The 19781-nt window shown below is 44.1% G+C and overlaps 1 protein-coding gene across 1 annotated transcript in view; it reads left to right on the forward strand.

The window, feature by feature from the left end:
- The first annotated feature begins 10042 nt into the window (after window positions 1-10042).
- Window positions 10043-19781, forward strand: part of DYRK1A (dual specificity tyrosine phosphorylation regulated kinase 1A) — a 140412-nt gene continuing 130673 nt past the window's right edge. Inside the window, exon 1 of the mRNA XM_073617207.1 lies at window positions 10043-10553. The gene's annotated coding sequence lies outside the window, so the exon portion shown is untranslated. The remainder of the gene's footprint in view (window positions 10554-19781) is intronic.

The raw sequence follows: 19781 nt of genomic DNA on the forward strand, positions 1-19781 counted from the left end.
AATCATCAACCATATGAGTTGCTAAATGTTGTACCTTCATTAAATGTAACCATATTGCTACACTTAGAGGCTCCTCTCTTCTCTCTTATACTCTGTAGCTCCTGCTGGATTTTGCTTCTAACCCTCTTGTGGAGGCTTCCATTTGTGGATGGACATTTTATGGTTACACAACCTATCACATTGCTATAATCTTTTTATATGGACTATAAACGGAAGGATTTATGATTTTTTTTTTCAATCAAATATTTTTTTTATTTTTATTATTAAGCATACATACAAACAAATAACCATATTTAAATCATATGGCGATAAATAACCCCCCCCCCCCAAAAAAAAGAAGAAGAAGAAAATACATTCGATTACATATATTATGTCAAATTAATCCATAAAGTATCGAAAATAGGAAAGCACACAAAACAAACAAACCTTGCACCTCTCGGACTAAAATAGCTTAACATATAGTAAACAAAACATATTATTATATAGAGACATGGATACATTTTACACGTTGTATTCAACCCTAATATCAAGCATCAGACTACAGCAACTTCCTCTATGCAGCATCAAGTTATCTTTTTTTTTTTACCTGCTCATTTCTTCTCTTCTACTCCTCACCTCTCCACCTCTGCTCTTTGCTCCCATCTATCTCCTCTACCTTCACTCCTCTCCACTAGGTAAACCACCATATAGTTGATTACTATGTTCTATCCAACATGACCATATTTTACCAAACCTTTGGGGTGTACCTCTATGCTTATATGTTAATTTTTCTCTTGTAAATATATGGTTAAGTTTCTCAACCCATTGTTTATGGGTTGGAGGATCAGCAGACTTTACGTGCTAAATATAAGGATCTTATCCACATTATCCACATAGTATGCATCTCTACTGATAACGCTCCATCGGGGATTATTCCCAGTAGTGCAAGTTTGGGCGTCCCTGTTATCTCAGTGGAGCATAATAAATTTATGGTTATAAATATTTTTTCCTATTAATGATGAAGCTTTGGACATTGCCAGAGCATGTGGATAAGAGATCAATTAAATATAGAGCATCGCAGGCATAACAGTGTTATATATTTTCCCCAAGCATAGAGTTTTTGTGGGGTGTAATGAGCCCTATGTATAATAAAGAGCTGAGATAACCTTTGGGAGGGCGAGAGAGATGTCCTGGGAAGTGTTTCCAGGGCACGTGTCCAGTCCTCCTCATCTAGATCTTCTATGTTTCCTTGCCACCGGGCAAAACTATTTTTTTGTTTTCCAGTATTCTCTATTATTTGTAAATTAGAATAAAGGTCTCCTATTAATCCTCATTTTGTGCAGGTAACCGAAATTGCCTTTGATAGTATTTTAGAGTGTTTATACTGTAATTGGATTTTTGAGCTTTGGATTTGTAATGCGTGGCGTAAATGGAGATATTGGTAGAAGTTATTGTTTGTTAACTGATAGCGGTCTTTTAATATATTAAAAGAAAGTAAAACATCCCCTTCATATAACTGATACAAAGATATTATGCCTGTTTTTTTCCAATCTAAGAATCCCAAAAGTCTTTTCAATTCATAAAGGAAGTAGTTATCCCATATAGGCATATGTTTCATATAACCCTTATGCTGAGTAATATTTCGCACTGCTTCCCATACCCTATGAATCGAGTAAAAAGTTGGGAATTTTCTTTTATTATAAAAGTAGTGAGCTACTATTAATTGAACTAAAGGGTATTTTTTGAATTGGGATATTATTATCTTCTGTGTGGGGTCCTGAATGTCCACTACCTCCCAGCTGTGCCAATGTTGTAATTGTGACGCGATAAAGTATAATCTTGCATTAGGTATCGCAATTCCACCCTTATCTATGGCCTGTTGTAATGTTTCAAATCTAAGTCTAGGTTTTCCCCCCTTCCACACAAAATCCCTAAAAACCAAGTCGATAGTCCTAAATAATCGTAACGTCAACCATATGGAGCAATTATGCAATACATATAGCATTTGGGGCATCCACACCATCTTCACCAAATTCGCTCTTCCTACCATGGACAACAGGAATTTACTCCATGTTTTGCTCAGTTGTCTAAATTTGACAATAAGAGGGAATATATTCTTATCTGTATATTTTGTAATATTTAGTGTAATTATCACTCCCAAATATTTAAATGATGTAACCAGGGCCATCTGATGAGCCTGGTGTGGATGATCCAAACGCGCAGGGTCCAAAAGCAGCATTACGGACTTGTCCCAATTAATATTGAATCCTGAAAAGGATCCATACAAGTCTATGAAGGACATAACTGCAGACAGGGGTGGACCTGTATCCCCCCAAAACACTAGATTGTCATCCAAATAGAGTGCTATCTTATCTTCGCCTGTAGATCTACGAAACCCCACAACATTTGTAGAAGAGTTGAATAGCCTCAGCCAGTGGTTCAATGACCATAGCAAAAAGAAGCGGGGATAGGGGACATCCCTGCCTTGTCCCTCTGGTCAATGAAAAAGGGGCCGATACGCATCCATTCACCTGTACCCTTGCACTTGGGGAGTCATATAAAAGTTGTATCCATTTAATAAATCTAGGGCCAAACCCATATCGTTTTAAGCAATTCCACAAAAAGACCCACTCTATACTGTCAAATGCTGTATATTAAATTCTATTTAAAAATAGATGCCGGATATTATTCGCTGTAGATCTGTTAGGAATAAAGCCCAACTGATCACAATGAATCAATTTTGAAATGCATCTTGATAATCTAATCGCCAGTACCTTTGCCAGCAGCTTGATGTCTGATGTTAAGAAAGATATTGGACTGTATGAGTCAGGATTACTTGGGTCTTTACCAGGTTTCAATAAGACAATAATTACTGCTTCAGTCATAGGGGGGGTAATGAACCCACCTCCACGGCATAATTAAAGACATCGAAAGAAAGAGAACCGCTGGGGGTGGGATTTTTTTTAGGCACTACCAACAGACAATGAAAAGTAACAATAATAATTTTAATAATGTTGTAGAAAAATACATAGAATGTATAGAATATTAAACAAATATTAAACAAACATTAAACAAACTCATGAACATTGAAAAATCAAGATATGCAAATTGATGATACAGAGATCCTATACCTAACGCGTTTCAGAGATGAATGTTGTGTCCTTCATCAGGGATTAACAGGAAATATATAATCTATAAAATGCATAAACATCTTATTCATTTGCACCTGTAAGTCGCCAGCACTTTAGGCCTTTTTTGGCTATGTATTATGGAATGAATATACAAACGTACTGTTGATTATACAGTCAGATCCATAAATATTGGGACATTGACACAATTCTAATCTTTTTGGCTCTATACACCACCACAATGGATTTGAAATGAAACGAACAAGATGTGCTTTAACTGCAGACTTTCAGCTTTAATTTGAGGGTATTTACATCCAAATCAGGTGAACGGTGAACGAATTACAACAGTTTGTATATGTGCCTCCCACTTTTTAAGGGACCAAAAGTAATGGGACAGATTAACAATCATTCATCAAACTTACACTTTTTAATACTTGGTTGCAAATCCTTTGCAGTCAATTACAGCCTGAAGTCTGGAATGCATAGACATCACCAGACGCTGGGTTTCATCCCTGGTGATGCTCTGCCAGGCCTCCACTGCAACTGTCTTCAGTTCCTGCTTGCTCTTGGGACATTTTCCCTTTAGTTTTGTCTTCAGCAAGTGAAATGCATGCTCAATCGGATTCAGATCAGGTGATTGACTTGGCCATTGCATAACATTCCACTTCTTTCCCTTAAAAAAATATTTGGTTGCTTTCACAGTATGCTTCGGGTCATTGTCCATCTGCACTGTGAAGCGCCGTCCAATGAGTTCTGAAGCATTTTGCTGAATATGAACAGATAATATTGCCCGAAACACTTCAGAATTCATCCTGCAGCTTTTGTCAGCAGTCACATCATCAATAAATACAAGAGAACCAGTTCCATTGGCAGCCATACATGCCCACGCCATGACACTACCACCATCATGCTTTACTGATGAGGTGGTAGGCTTTGGATCATGAGCAGTTCCTTTCCTTCTCCATACTCTTCTCTTCCCATCACTCTGGTAAAAGTTGATCTTGGTCTCATCTGTCAATAGGATGTTGTTCCAGAACTGTGAAGGCTTTTTTAGATGTTATTTGGCAAACTCTAATCTGGCCTTCCTGTTTTTGAGGCTCACCAATGGTTTACATCTTGTGGTGAACCCTCTGTATTCACTCTGGTGAAGTCATCTCTTGATTGTTGACTTTGACACACATACACCTACCTCCTGGAGAGTGTTCTTGATCTGGCCAACTGTTGTGAAGGGTGTTTTCTTCACCAGGGAAAGAATTCTTCGGTCATCCACCACAGTTGTTTTCCGTGGTCTTCTGGGTCTTTTGGTGTTGCTTTTTAAGGATGTTCCAAACAGTTGATTTGGCTACACCTAATGTTTTTGCTATCGTTCTGATGGGTTTGTTTTGTTTTTTCAGCCTAATGATGGCTTGTTTCACTGATAGTGACAGTTCTTTGCATCTCATATTGAGAGTTGACAGCAACAGATTTCAAATGCAAATAGCACACTTGAAATGAACTCTGGACCTTTTATCTGCTCCTTGTAAATGGGATAATGAGGGAATAACACACACGCCCATGGAACAGCTGAGCAGCCAATTGTTCCATTACTTATGGTCCCTTAAAAAGTGGGAGTCACATATACAAACTGTTGTAATTCCTACACCGCTCACCTGATTTGGATGTAAATACCCTCAAATTAAAGCTGAAAGTCTGCAGTTAAAGAACATCTTGTTTGTTTCATTTCAAATCCATTGTGGTGGTGTATAGAGCCAAAAAGATTAGAATTGTGTTGATGTCCCAATATTTATGGACCTGACTGTATGTATTTGAATTTTATAGATTATATATTTTCTGTTATCCCTGATGAAGGAGACGACATTCATCTCAAAAACGCGTTGGGTATAGGATCTCTGTATCATCAATTTGCATATCTTGATTTTTCAATGTTCATGACTTTGTTTAATATTCTATATAGTCTATGTATTTTTCTACAACATTATTAAAATTATTATTCTTACTTTCCATTGTCTGTTGGTAGCGCCTAAAAAATCCCACCCCCAGGGGTTCTCTTTCTTTCTATTTTTCATAGGATGTGGCACAAAAATCTTGTATATCAGAATTTCTTTCTTTTTTTTTTTTTTTTTAATTAAAGACATCGAGCAATTCAGGTAACAACACATCCCCATATTTTTTATATATCTCCCCTGGAAGACTATCTAGTCCTGGTGCTTTATTATTAGGTAAATTAGATGCTGCATTTCTTAGCTCATCCAATGTTAATGGGCCCTCCAAAGCCACCCTTTCATCATTTGAAATGCTTGGTAAATCAACAGTTTCAAAGAATCTATTCAGGGACTCTTCTGGGTAAGATACCCTACTCTTATATAGTGCCTGGTAAAATTCCCTGAATACCTCTAATACCTCTGGGGTAGTATCAGTCCTCTTATTTGAAGATGATTGTATTTAAATTATATATGATGCCGGCCGCTGAGCTTTTACAATAGTTGTCAATAGGTGTCCTGTCCCCTCTCCCTCCTCAAAATATGGTTGTTGTAGGAAGAATCTTTTATTTTTTGCCTTCTTCTTAGCCACTGCTGCATAATGTAGTTGGCTATGAAGCCATTCTTTTTTAGTATATTCATTTGGATTAGTTATATATAGGAATTTGGCCTTCATCATGTTATCAGCTAGAGTTTTTTCCCACTGCCTAGATTGTTTCTTAATTTTTGATATCTGCGCAATAAGGAGACCTCGGTGATACGCTTTAAATGCATCCCAATATATTAGTGAGACTGAGGTTCTGTTTATATTCTAGTAAGTAACGTATTTATCGGCGTATAACACGCACTTTTCCCCCCTTAAAATAGGGGGAAAATCGTGTGTGGGTGTTATACGCCAATATAGGCTGCCACGGAGGGGAAGGAGTGGATGAGCCCTGCCGAAATAGACAGAGACGGATCTCCTGTGTACTTGGCTCGCAGTCACGCCCAGTCCCGCCCCCTGGATGGCTCCTAGCATTGACGTCCCCGCATTGGACCGGCGTTATGTCCATCAATGGATCCGGGCCAGGGGGCGGGACTGGGCGGGACTGGCGTGATGCCGAGCCGAGTACACAGGAGATCCGGCTCTGTCTATTTTGGCAATGGCGAGGCTGCAGATGGACACTGATCAGGCTGCAGTGAGGAGCAAGGCTGCAGATGGGCACTGATTAGGCTGCAATGATGGGCAATGGCAAGGCTGCAGATGGGCATTGATTAGGCTGCAATGATGGGGAATGGTGAGGCTGCAGATGGACACTGATCAGGCTTCATTAATGGGCAATGGCGAGGCTGCAGATGGGCACTGATAAGGCTGCATTGATGGGCATTGAACATTATTTTTTTTTTTGCTTCAAAATTCTTTATTTAACCACTTCAATACCGGGCACTTATACACGTTCCTGCCCAGACCAATTTTCAGCTTTCAGTGCTGTCGCAGTTTGAATGACAATTGCGCGGTCATCCATCACTGTACCCAAACTGAATTTGTATAATTTTGTTCCAACAAATAGAGCTTTATTTTGGTGGTATTTGATTCCCTCTACGGTTTTTATTTTTTGCTAAACAAATAAAAAAAGACAGAAAATTTTGAAAAAAATAAAAGTTTTGCTTTTGTTTCTGTTATAAAATTTTGTAAATAAGTAAGTTTTCTCTTTCACTGATGGACACTGATAAGGCAGCACTGACAGGCACTGATAAGGCGGTACCGATGAGGTGGCACCAATGAGCGGGCACTGATATGCGGCACTGAAGGGCACTGGTAGGCAGCACTGATGGGTGGCACTGATATGCAGCACTGATGGGCATTGATAGGCGGCACTGATGGGCACTCATGGGTGGCACTGGTGGGCACTGATAGGCGACACTGATGGGCACTGAAAGGCTGCAAAGATGGGTTCTTATGGGTGGCACTGATAGGCGGCACTGCTGGGCACTGATAGGCAGCACTGCTGGGCACTGATAGGCGGCACTGATGGGCATTGATACATGGCACTGATGGGCACTGATATGAGGCACTGATAGGCATCCCTGGTGGCACTGGCAGTGGTAGGCATTGTGAGTGGGCACTAATTGGCAGCAACCTGAGCATTGATTGGCAGCTGCCTGGGCACAGATTAGTATTTCTCTGGGGGTCTAGGGGGGGCATATCTGGTGGTCCAGTGTGGATGGCCATCCTGGTGGTCCTGGGCGGCATGATGGTGGTCCTGGGCGGGATCCGAGGGAGGGCTGTGCTGATAAACAATCAGCACAGACCCCCCCTGTCAGGAGAGCAGCCGATCGGCTCTACTCGAGTCTGTCAGACGTGAGTGAGGAAAAGCCGATCACCGGCTCTTCCTATTTACAGCGTGATCAGCCGTGATTGGACATGGCTGATCACGTGGTAAAGAGTCTCCGTCAGAGTCTCTTTACCTAGATCGGAGTTGCAGTGTGTCAGACTGAGGACCGGGCGCGCAAAGTGGCTTAATATCCTAAGGACGTCATATGACGCCCAGGCAGGTTATTGAAACCACTTTAACGCTGTCATTCTGCTATATGGCGGGCGGCAAGTGGTTAAAATTTAAGTTTTTTTCCTGAAACTTCTTTCTTAAAATTAAGGTGCGTGTTATATGTCGATAAATGTGGTAATTAATTCAGTCATAGTTCCTTCAGATGGAGAAAGAAGTGACGACCAGTATGGGTTCACCTTCCATAGAGTACATCCTGGACTATTCCTAATAGAAAAATTCAATACTATAGGATTTATGAATAAATGGTTGTGGAACAAATCATTTGAGTTTCCATTATTTCTTATGGGGGAAATTTGCTTTGATATACAAGTGCTTTGTATTACAAGCATGCTTCCGGAACGAATTATGCTCGCAATCCAAGGTTTTACTGTATATGATATATGTGGACATGTACCAGCCTGGAAATTGTGGAATTTATGACATACTTGGACCCCTATCACTCTGAAAATTTTAGATCTTACGATATATATACCACTCTTGAAATGTTGGAACTTATAATAAATGTAGATGTCTACAAGTATGCAAATTTTGGAATCTACATTATAAATAGAACTCTGACAATCCAAAAATGTGGAAATTGATTACGATATACTCTGTAAACTTTCCTATCTATGATATTCGTGGACATCTACCACTCTGGTCATTTTGGAATCTATGATATACATGTACATCTACCCCTCTGTAAAACTTGGAATGCATGACATGCATGGACAGCTACCAATCTGGAAATTTTGCAATATACTGTATATACATCTTTCTTTCTTAAATGTAGAAATATATGATATGTGTGGACTTGTACCACTCTGGATGTTTTGGAATGTATGATATATATGGACATCCATCACTCTGGACATTTCAGGATTTATAATATAATTTCTGATCTACCACCTAAAAATTTCAGATATAAGTGGATTTTGGAAAACTGGGAATCTGTAATATAAGGGGACATCTACCACTCTAAAAATGTGGGAATTAATAATATACCCTGTAAAATGTAAATTGTATGATATATGTAGGGAATTGGGTATACATGAATATCTGACACTGTAGGATTCAAAATGTATGATATATGTAGACATCTATCACTCTGGAAATGTGATATACGTGGACATCCACCACTCTGGAAAAGTGATATACGTGGACATCTACCACCCTGGAAACGTGATATACGTGGACATCTACTACCCTGGAAATGTGATATACGTGGACATCTACCACCCTGGCAATGTGATATACGTGGACATCTACCACCCTGGAAATGTGATATACGTGGACATCCACCACTCTGGAAATGTGATATACGTGGACATCTACCACCCTGGAAATGTGATATACGTGGACATCTACCACCCTGGAAATGTGATATACGTGGACATCTACCACCCTGGAAATGTGATATACGTGGACATCTACTACCCTGGAAATGTGATATACGTGGACATCCACCACTCTGGAAATGTGATATACGTGGACATCCACCACTCTGGAAATGTGATATACGTGGACATCTACCACCCTGGCAATGTGATATACGTGGACATCTACCACTCTGGAAATGTGATATACGTGGACATCTACCACCCTGGAAATGTGATATACGTGGACATCTACCACCCTGGAAATGTGATATACGTGGACATCTACCACCCTGGAAATGTGATATACGTGGACATCTACCACCCTGGAAATGTGATATACGTGGACATCTACCACCCTGGAAATGTGATATACGTGGACATCTACCACTCTGGAAATGTGATATACGTGGACATCTACCACTCTGGAAATGTGATATACGTGGACATCCACCACTCTGGACATCCTGGAATTCATCATGATGGTCGTAGTGAGGACCAGATACAAAAACCTTCAGAAACAGAAAGCGTGGAATGGTGACATTGTAGACAGACTTTGCAGAGTAACCAACAAACCTCTGACGGAACCAACAACACATATGATAAAAGCTGATTGTGTCCCCTGGACATTCCAGCCGGGATAACACTTGGGGACAACCACTTATCGCATTTTCCTCCCGACCACGCCACTCTCCTCCGTCCCGCAAACATCATATTTACATTCATTTGTTTTCCAGCTCACACCCCAGACGTTTTTTTTCCTAATTATCCTCACCGCCCCTCCCTCGTCCCCGCGATGCCACTCCCCTCATCACATGACCCTCCCTCTTCACTGCTCCGGACCGCAGCACAGCAGCGGCGCCACCTCGCTCCGTGACGTCACCGCGCATCCGGGGGCTTCGCGCTGATTGACAGTCTCCATAGCAACACACTTATTCCGCCGCCATTTTGTCGTCTTTTTTTTTTCTTTTTCTTATTAACTCCTTTCCCGCCCGAATAAACCCTTGTGAGGGAAATACGTGCCGTGTGAATAAAGCAGAATGTGAATAAAATATTTGTGAGGGAAGAAGTGTGGGGGAGGACGGTGGCGAGGTGACGGGGGGAGAGGAGGGGGTGTTGTTGTCAGTCACGGTGCCGGGGCTCCGGTATGAGGCGGAGGATGAGGAGGCGGGGGAGTGAGCGGAGGCGGTAGCGCTGCTGCTGCTGGTGGTGGCGGTTTCCCCGTCCTCCTCATTCTTCCTCCCTCGCTGGCTGGCTGCGCAGCTTTGGAAACGCGCGCCATTTTGTGACTCCCCCTCCCCTCCCCCCTTCTCCCTCCATCCTGCACGGCGGCCGGGACCACAGAGACCGCCAGCAACAGTACAGCCGGGATCTCCGAGATATGACGGCCGGAGCCGGGGAGTGGCGGGGATGAGGAGGATGATAATGGTGATGATGATGAGGAGGAGGATGACGGTGTGAGGAAGAAGCAGACCAGCTTCCATCTATGTGTGACTGTGTGCGGCTCGATGTGACTGGACGGCCGTCTAGCAGCAGCGAGGGGACGAGAGGCGCCGGAGGACACGGGTAAGGAGGAGGACTACTACCTGACAGGAGGACTACAACCCTCAGCATGGCCCGACAGGGAGCAGGACACTACAACCCCCCCTGGTGTGTCTGGCAGGAGGAACTACAACCCTCAGCATGTCCTGACAGGGAGGAACTACTACCCTCAGTCGTGACAGGGAAGTGACAGGAGGAACTACAACCCTCAGCATGTCCTGACAGGGAGGAACTACCCTCAGTCGTGACAGGAGGAACTACAACCCTCAGTCGTGACAGGAGGAACTACAACCCTCAGCATGTCCTGACAGGAGGAACTACATTCCTCAGTATGTCCTAATAGCGAGGAGAAGTGACTTAAGGGACTACAACCCTCAGTATGTCTTGACAGGAGGGACTGCAACCCTCAGCATGTCTTGACAGGGAGAAACTACAGTTCTCGGTCTGTCATGACAGGGAGCAGAGGTGACAGAAGGGACTACAACCCTCAGCATGTCCTAATAGGGAGCAGAAGTGACAGGAGGAACGACAACCCTCAGCATGTCCTTATGGGGAGCAGAGGTGATGGAAGGGACTACAACCCTCAGCATGTCCTTATGGGGAGCAGAGGTGAAGGAAGGGACTACAACCCTCAGCATGTCCTTATGGGGAGCAGAGGTGATGGGAGGGACTACAACCCTCAGCATGTCCTTATGGGGAGCAGAGGTGATGGGAGGGACTACAACCCTCAGCATGTCCTGACAGGAGGAACTTCAAACCTCAGCTTGTCTCGACAGGGAGCAGAGGTGACATGTGGAACTACAACCCTCAGCATGTCCCGATAGGGAGCAAAGGTGATAGTAGGGACTACAACCTATGTCCTGACAGGAGGCACTCAAATTCTCAGCATGTCCTGACATGAGAGATGACGTGAGGAACTACAACCCTCAGCATGTCCTGATAGGAAGCAGAGGTGATAGGAGGAACTCTACCACCCTCAGTTTTCTCTGACATGATAGATGACGGGGGGAACTACAACCCTCAGTGTGTCCTGATGGGGATAATGGATTGCCAGGAGCAGCTGCTGGTGCCAACATGGCTTAACAGGTAGAGGTGGTTGGCCAGCAGGTGGACTACAAGTGCAGCGTGGGTGGTAGTTGGGAGCTGTGTGTGCTTGGCATGGCCCTGAGGAACTATAAGTGCCAGCATGGCTAGGCAGGACAGAGAAGTGTCTGTTTTTAGAGAAGGGGGCAGCTGGTGGTGGACTACAAGTCTCAGCAGGGCTTGGCAGTGATCATGGTAGATGACTGGGGAACTAAAAATCTCAGCATTGCTTGGTAGTGGTAGCGATGCGATGCCCCAAATGGTGGTGGTAGACTTCTAAGGAACTATACAAGACTTGGCATTGGCGACGGGGTAGCGAAGTGCTTTCCCAAGCAGCAGACTCCTGAGGAACTAAGTCTATGTGGCGGGGTAGTGGTGTGGTGTCCCAAGCAGTGACGATAGTAGTCCACTGAGGAACTAGGAGTCTCAGCGTTGCCTGGCAGTGGTAGTAGAGGGTAGCGATGTGATGTCCCAAGCAGCGTTGATGGTATGCTTGTGAGGAACTATGCACGTCTTGGCACTGGTGACGGGGCAGCGATGTGCTGTATAGGGGTAACGACATTGTGTCCCAAGTAGCAGTAGTAAACTCCTGAGGTACTACAAGTCTCAGCATGGTTTAGCAATGGTGGCTGGGGGTAGTTATGTGCCGTGCCAAGCAGCGATGTTGGTAGACTTCTAAGGAACTATGCACGTCTTGGCACTGGTGACGGGGTAATGATGTGTTCTAAGCTGGCAGTGATTGTAGACCAGTCTTGGCAGTGATCGCTATGGGTGATGATGTGGTCCCAGTTAATGATAATGATAAACTTCCAAGGAACTACAAGTCTTAACATGGCTTGGCACTGGTGGCAGGGGGTAACAATGTGGTGTCCCAAGCAGCAATGATTGCAGACTCCTAAAGAACAATAAAGTCTTGGCATTGGTTTCAGGAGCTAATGACATGGTGTCCCAAGCAGCAGTAGTAGACTGCTGAGCAACTACAAGTCTCAGCATGGTTTGGCAATGGTGGATGGGGTAACAATGCCAAGCAGCAGTGGTGGTAAACTCTTTGGATACAGCAAGTGTTGATAGTGGGGGGTAAAGATGTGATGTCCCAAGCAGCGATGATAGTAGACCTCTAAGGAGCTATACAAGTCTTGCATCGGTAGTGGAGGTTAGCGATACGATGGTAGGCTCCTCGGATACGGCAAGCCCTGGCACTGGTAGTAGGGGTAACGTTGTGATATCCCAAGCAGCGATGATGGTAGACTCCTATAAAACTATACAAGTCTTGGCAGTTGGTAGTAGGGGGCAACAATGTGATGTATAGGGGCAAGGGATGTGATGTCCCAAGTGGCAGTGTTTGTATACTCCTAAAGGAATACAAGTCTTGGTATTGGTGTCACTGACGTGATGGTATACTCTTGTAGAACTATACAAGTCTTTGCACTGTTAGTAGGGGCTAACAATGTGATGTTCCAAGCAGCGGTGGTTGTAGACCTTAAGAAATGCAAGTCTTGGCATTGGTGGCTGGGGGTTCCGATGTGATGATAGACTCCTCTAGGACTGTACAAGTCCTGGCAACGTTAGTAGAGGGTAACGATGTGATGTCCCAAGCAGCGGTGGTTGTAGACTCCAAAGGAAATACAAGTCTTGGCATTGGTGGCACCGATGTGATTGTAGACTCCTATAGGACTATACAAGTCTTGGCGCCATTGGTAGGGGGTAACGATGTGATTGTATAGGGGTGAGGGTTGTGATTTCCTAAGCAGCAGTGGTTGTAGACTCCCAAAGAAATGCAAGTTGTGGCAGAGGGTAGCAATGTGGTGTATAAGAGGTAACGATTTGCCCTCCCAAGACTTCGAAGTCTTGGTGTGGTTAGACAGGGCAGAGAAGCCCCAGTGTTTATACTGAGGGGAGGGGGGGGGGAGGAGGCAGGGAGCTGCAAAGGGACTACAAGAGCCAGCCTGGATAGGTAGCTGTCCCTGGCAAACTACAAGTAGTACTTTAGTTTTTGTGGGAAAAGGGGTGATGGACTGCACCGAGGGACTACAAGTGTCAGGGGAAGAATCTTTGCATATTTTGAGAAGGAGGTGACGGTGGAAGTATCTTCTGTATTTTGGTTGAGGAGTTCCAAGCATGAAGCATCATTCTGAGCATGACAGATTGTAGCCAGCAAGGTCTGAGATGGGTGGTAAGGGATTACCTCAGGAACTAGAAGCTGCATTGTGGTTATGCAGGGAGAAGGGGGTAGACTGTGCTAAGGAGCTACAAGGGTTGACAGAACAAGAGGGGCCAGATGAGGCAGGCAGCTGGTGAAGGAACTACAAGTGACAATGTGGGTTTGCGGCATGGTATCAATATCTTGCTTGGGGGGGGGGGGGATGACAGACTCTCCAGAGGAACCTAAAATGCCAGCATGGTTTGATGACTTGAGAGGTCTCTGATGAAATCTCAAATTTGGAACTATTCGGGTCTGACTTGCCAAGGGGAATGTAGGTTCCCTTTTGAGAAACTAGTCATTGGGATGGTTTAACATGGGCGATGGATCTCAAGGGTATAAATGAAGGAACTACAAACCTAAGTATGTTAGGAAGAGGTAACGGATCTCCTGTACAGTGTAGCTTGTTGGGGGAGGTAAAGACGATGTTGAAACTGAAGAAGAGGTGGGCTGTTTACAAGTGCCAGCATGACTTGAGAGAGGGGAAATGGTGGAATCCCTCTGATTAGATTGGACCAGTAGTACATCTTTGAAACCACAAATGCTAGCATGATATGACAGGGTGGAAATGATGGGTTCCCTTTGGTCAACTCGAGGAGGTGGCAATGGCTTTGGAACCACAGTTGCCAGCGTGACTTGACAAGGAAGGGGATGTTGAATTCCCTCCTCGCTAAGTTGAGTAGGTGGACTGGTAACAGCTATGGACCCACAAGTGCCAGCATGCCTTGACACAGAGGAGATGATGGTCTCCTTCTAGTTAGATTGAGGAGGTTAACGTTTTTGAAACCACAAATGCCAGCATGGGGTATCTGGGCAATAAATCCCATCAGTCTGTAAATGGAGATGGGGGTGGTAAGATGGGTTTTAAAGGCTTGAGGGTTCCTCCCAAGGATACAAATATTGGGTTTTATTGCCTAGGTGACTCTAATGCCCTGTACACACGATAGAATTTTCCAACAACAAATGTTCGATGTGAGCTTGTTGTCGGAAAGTCCGACCGTGTGTAGGCTCCATAGAACATTTGTTGGCGGATTTTCCGCCAACAAATGTTTGAGAGCAGGTTCTCAAATATTCCGACAACAAAACTTGTATGTACACAAGTCCGGTGCACAAAAGTCCACGCATGCTTGGAATCAAGCCAAAGAGCCGCACTGGCTATTGAACTTCATTTTTCTCGGCTCCTCATACGTGTTGTACGTCACCGCGTTCTTGACATTCGGAATTTCCGACCACATTTGTGTGACCGTGTGTATGCAAGACAAGTTTGAGCCAACATCCTTGGGGCGAAAAAAAATCCACGGTTTTGTTGTCGGAAAATCCTATCGTGTGTACAGGGCATTAGAGACCAAGTCAGTGGAGTTGTTGGGCAGAGGCCATGCCATTGTACTGAGGATGGTGGATCAAACAAGAACCAGGATCAGCTTGTGGACCTCCACATGTTGAACTACAAGCATTCCTTAAAAACTTAATGCTGGGTCTCTAGTTCCTTAGTCATTTGGATGTCCAGGATGAAGAATGTCGGGACCACTGTGTTGTCCCTTTCTAAATGCAGGACCCTAAATGTCTTAACACCTGACATGCTGCAGATCTGTTAAACCTGTTACACCCCCCCCCCCCTTCCTCCTCATGGGGAGGTCTTTGTCAACCCCTTTTCTCTGTCATCTCCTCCACAGCACGGGGACTGTCTGATTTCTTTGCTGACATTTCGCCTCCCTGTCTCTCCATTTGTTTAAGGTGGCCGCCAAGGCAACCGGCCTCCTCTGGATCGGGAGGGAGGTGATTCGAGAGAGGGGGGGCCATCTTGCTGCCATGGAATGATTATAGCTAATATAAGGGTTTGTGGGTGTGGCTAAATCCCCCCCTCCTATGTTTCTGTGCTGAACATGATGGGAACAGCATCTGGTAATGTACAATTCCGGGTCTGTTTTATGTAGCATCAGTAGATTTGCAGAGAATCACCTTGCTTCATGTTTGATGCAGCTGACCGCTAGCACCTGATTGGGGGATATTTATCATTACAGAGGGGTATATATAATATATATAATTTTTTTTACTTTGAATTGGGATGCATGGAATTCGGGGTTTGCAAAGACACTGAGCTGTTGTCTGCTCTGACCTGGAACAAATATGAATCACAGATTTGTCATGTCTTTATATCTTGCAAATGTATGAATCAGAGATGGATTTAAATGATGAGCTGGCTCATGCACAGTTCTGTTCTCTGATCTGGGATCTGCATCAATTAGCTTTTCTCTGTTTAGACTGTATATCTGGTATAGCCTATGAAACTAGGTGGCTTCCTATCTGTCAGGGTTTGTTTATGTTTTTTTGTAAAGATTATGCTGTGGAATATCCAAGTGTACTGACAGCAACCCGGTGCTGAAATCACACCATTTCTTGCTGGTGTATAGTTAACAGTTGGGTGCATTTTAAATGCCAGATAAAGATTTCTTACATTGTAATGGGTATTGTGAGCATTTTAAAGCATATCTAAAGCCATAACTTTTATTTTAGTTTTGGATAGGGTGGTGGGTCGTTAGAACCCCCTAGCAATTTTCTTTTTCTTCTCTCTGTTCCCTAAGACAGGTATTCCTCCTGAATTCTTCCTAGTTACCCTATCACTGAAGAAACAATGGAGTACTGTCCATGATACTTTTAATTTGCACTAACGTCCAAATTTGCGGAACACGCTTTCGGGGTGTGTATCCTTCTTTAGTGATTTGTAAAGTCTGTTTTTTTTTTTTTTGTTCTTAATTAAAAAAAAACAAAAACATGTTTTTACCCGGATCCTCCTCTTCTCAGGTCCCTCTTCGGTGCTGCTGGCTCCTCCCCCCCTGTTGAGTGCCCCCACAGTAAGCAGCTTGCTATGGGGGGCACCCGAGCTGAGCCACAGCTTTGTGTCCATTCAGACAATGAGCTGCGGCCCGGGCTCACCCCTTTTTCTCTACTTATTGGCTGACTGAGTTTGGCGGGAGCCAGTGGCGCCGTGCTGCTGTCTCAGCCAATGAGGACAGGAGTCCTGGGCAGCTGAGACACTCCTGCAACATCGCTGGATCTAGAGAACCTCAGGTAAGTATTAAGGGGGCCGAGAGAGCTGCTGCACACAGAAGGCCTTTTATCTTACTGCATAGAAACCTTCTGCCTTTACAATCACTTTAAGGTTCAAGAGTACTGCTTGGATATTAAAGAAGGAGACACGCCCCAAAAGCTTGTCCTGAAAATTTGGGTGTTAGTGCAAATAAAGAAAAGTATTACAGTACTCCATTGTTCTTTATGCAAAGTGAGGGAGAAATCAAAGTTTTGAGTTGCCACCAAAACAATTCTAGGGGAAATCTCAAAAAAAGGTGGGGGAGGCGTCATTATAGTGACAACTAAGAGTGAATTTCTCTTACTTTGGAAAGATTTGATCTCACTTCCTGTTGTTTTTATAAGAGGGAAAGTGAAGGTAATCTTCCCCAAGAGAACATGTGGCAAAAATAAACTGACGGCTTGTAACCAGTCCACTAATACAAACTTTCAAACTTTAGATGTAATCTCGCAGTGGGGACACTTGTTCCAGTGACAACTAAGAGGGCATTTCGCTTACTTTGGAGAAGTTTCCTCTCACTTCCTGTTGTCTACAGAACAGGAAGTGAATGTAGATCTTCCCAAAAGGGACACAGATGGAAAAAGAAAATTGGGTTTTTCACCATCCCCCTACTCCATCCAAACTGAAAAGAAAAGCTCTGGCTTTAGTTGTAATTTACTTTTCCCCCGCAGGCACTGCTTACAAGACCTTCGGTGGTGGTCCAATTCTTTTTCATATAATGTGAACTTAATATAGTTTGGTGGTCGGAAGGTTTTGTGTTTGGTGGTACATACTCCAAAACGTTTAAAATGTAGCCAAGGGCAATAAACTGGCACTGCTTGATTCTTGAAGCCATTTTTTAAAAGTTGTTTGTGAATCCTATTCAATGACAGACGATGTTCTATCGATGATGGGGGCAGTCCTGAGTGATTTTCAATTTGTAAAGGTTTTTTTTTTTTTTCAAACTTTGATGTGTGTTTGCGTCCATTTTAGATTCTGAATGTTGCGTTCTTGCAAAATCAACAGTGGTCCGGAATTGATTTACAACCTAGTTATGCCAAGTCTCCATAAGACGGCATTCACACCTGAGCAATGAGTTTTTGGTGCGTTTTGTATTGTGTGTTTGCACATTTTTGAGTGTTTTTGTATAGCATTTTCTAAGTGCTTTGGCCTTTTGGTATTAGCTAATAGAGAAAACTGTCACCTGTTACATCATTTGTTGCTATGTATGTCTGCTTTCAGCCGCTTCAGAAACGCACCAATCTTCCCAAATTAAAGTGGAGTTCCACCCAAAAATGGAACTTCCACTTTTTGGATTCCCCCCCCCCCCCCCCCCCCCCGGTGTCACATTTGGCACCTTTCAGGGGGGAGGAGGGAGCAGATACCTGTCTAATACAGGTATTTGCTCCCACTTCCTGGCATAGATTCCTGGCATAGATCACCGCGTATTCTGGGAGACACACAGGTCCCAGAACACAGCAGGGACCTGAGAGGACGCGCAGTGCGACTCGCGCATGCGCAGTAGGGAACCAGGAAGTGAAGCCGCACGGCTTCACTTCCTTATTCCCTTACCGAGGATGATGGCGGCGGCAGCAGCCGAGAGCCAAAGGACGGATCGACTTCGGCTGCCGACATCGCGCGCTCCCTGGACAGGTAAGTATCCATATATTAAAAGTCAGCAGCTGCAGTATTTGTAGCTGCTGGCTTTTAATATTATTTTCAGCGGTAAGCTACAAAAGTAGCTCCAAAACTTTTTTTTGAGTTTCAGGCATTTGGCTTTGTGAGCCACCCACCATAGAGAATAACAATTGATGATAATTTTTTTTTTTTTTTTTTTTCTCTCTGAGAGTTTTGGAGCTTCGAGCTACAAAGCACTCAGGTGTGAATGGGGCCTAAAGTGTGTTTGCTGCAGATCATCATTTGGAACATTTGTTTTAAAGTGTATCTAAACCAAAATGTTTTGTTTTTAGTGTTGGATAGAGTAGGGAAGGGTTTGAAGTTTTTTTATCAGTTTGTCGTTGAGGTTTACGCTCTCAGTCTCTGTTGTTGTAAATGAGCTTTAAATTCAAACTTTAGAGTTGTCGGCAGAACAATTTTATAAAGGAAAAATCTTTAAATGGGGGCACCTGTTCCAGTGACCATTTTCTGACAGGAATTCCCTTACTTTAGAAATATTAAAAGAGAAGTATGGGTTTTAAATTTATTTATTTATTTTTTTTACCCATTATACTTACCTAGGTGGGTGCAGCATCGATCGGATGCTGCATCTGTCCCCCGCCGCCTTTGCACTGAGAGCCAAGCGATCGAATATCGCCGATGGCTCAGTTCTCTCAGCTCCCCGAGCGGAGAGCTGCTGCCTGTTAATCAGCAGCTCTCCTCTATGCCCCCCCCCCCCCCACCCCCAGCTCACTGGAGCGCTGAGCTGTGAAGGGCCGGGGAGCGGCCATCTCAGGCTCTCTGAGAGGTTGAGACCGGCATCAGTCCAGGCACCTGGCGGATCCAGACTTTATTGTCGTGATGACGCGGTGCCTGGACTGATATCCGTCAGATTCAGAGGAGAGCGGACTTCAGACAGCTCTCTGCTGAAAACGGGTCACAGGAGTGCAAAATGAATTGCACTCCTGTGACCCATAGGAGAAAGCCCAGCCAAATGAGCTCAGGCTGGACTTCTCCTTTTAAAGCGGAGTTCCAGTAGTTTTTGTGTTTATTATTAGTAGATAGCTACAAAAAGTGTATTTGCCAACCTCTTTTTTTTTTTTTTTAATAAACACACACTCGTCTGTCCCAGGATCCAGCGATGCAGCCGTCTGAACCCTCGGTTTTCTCCCTCTCCAGACCCCCCCAACGCCGGCATTACAAGTGTGGGCACCCGGCTCTGACAGCTCACAGTTTTCACAGCCAG

This window comes from Aquarana catesbeiana, linkage group LG02 (assembly GCF_042186555.1).
Source record: "Aquarana catesbeiana isolate 2022-GZ linkage group LG02, ASM4218655v1, whole genome shotgun sequence".
Lineage (NCBI taxonomy): Eukaryota > Metazoa > Chordata > Amphibia > Anura > Ranidae > Aquarana > Aquarana catesbeiana.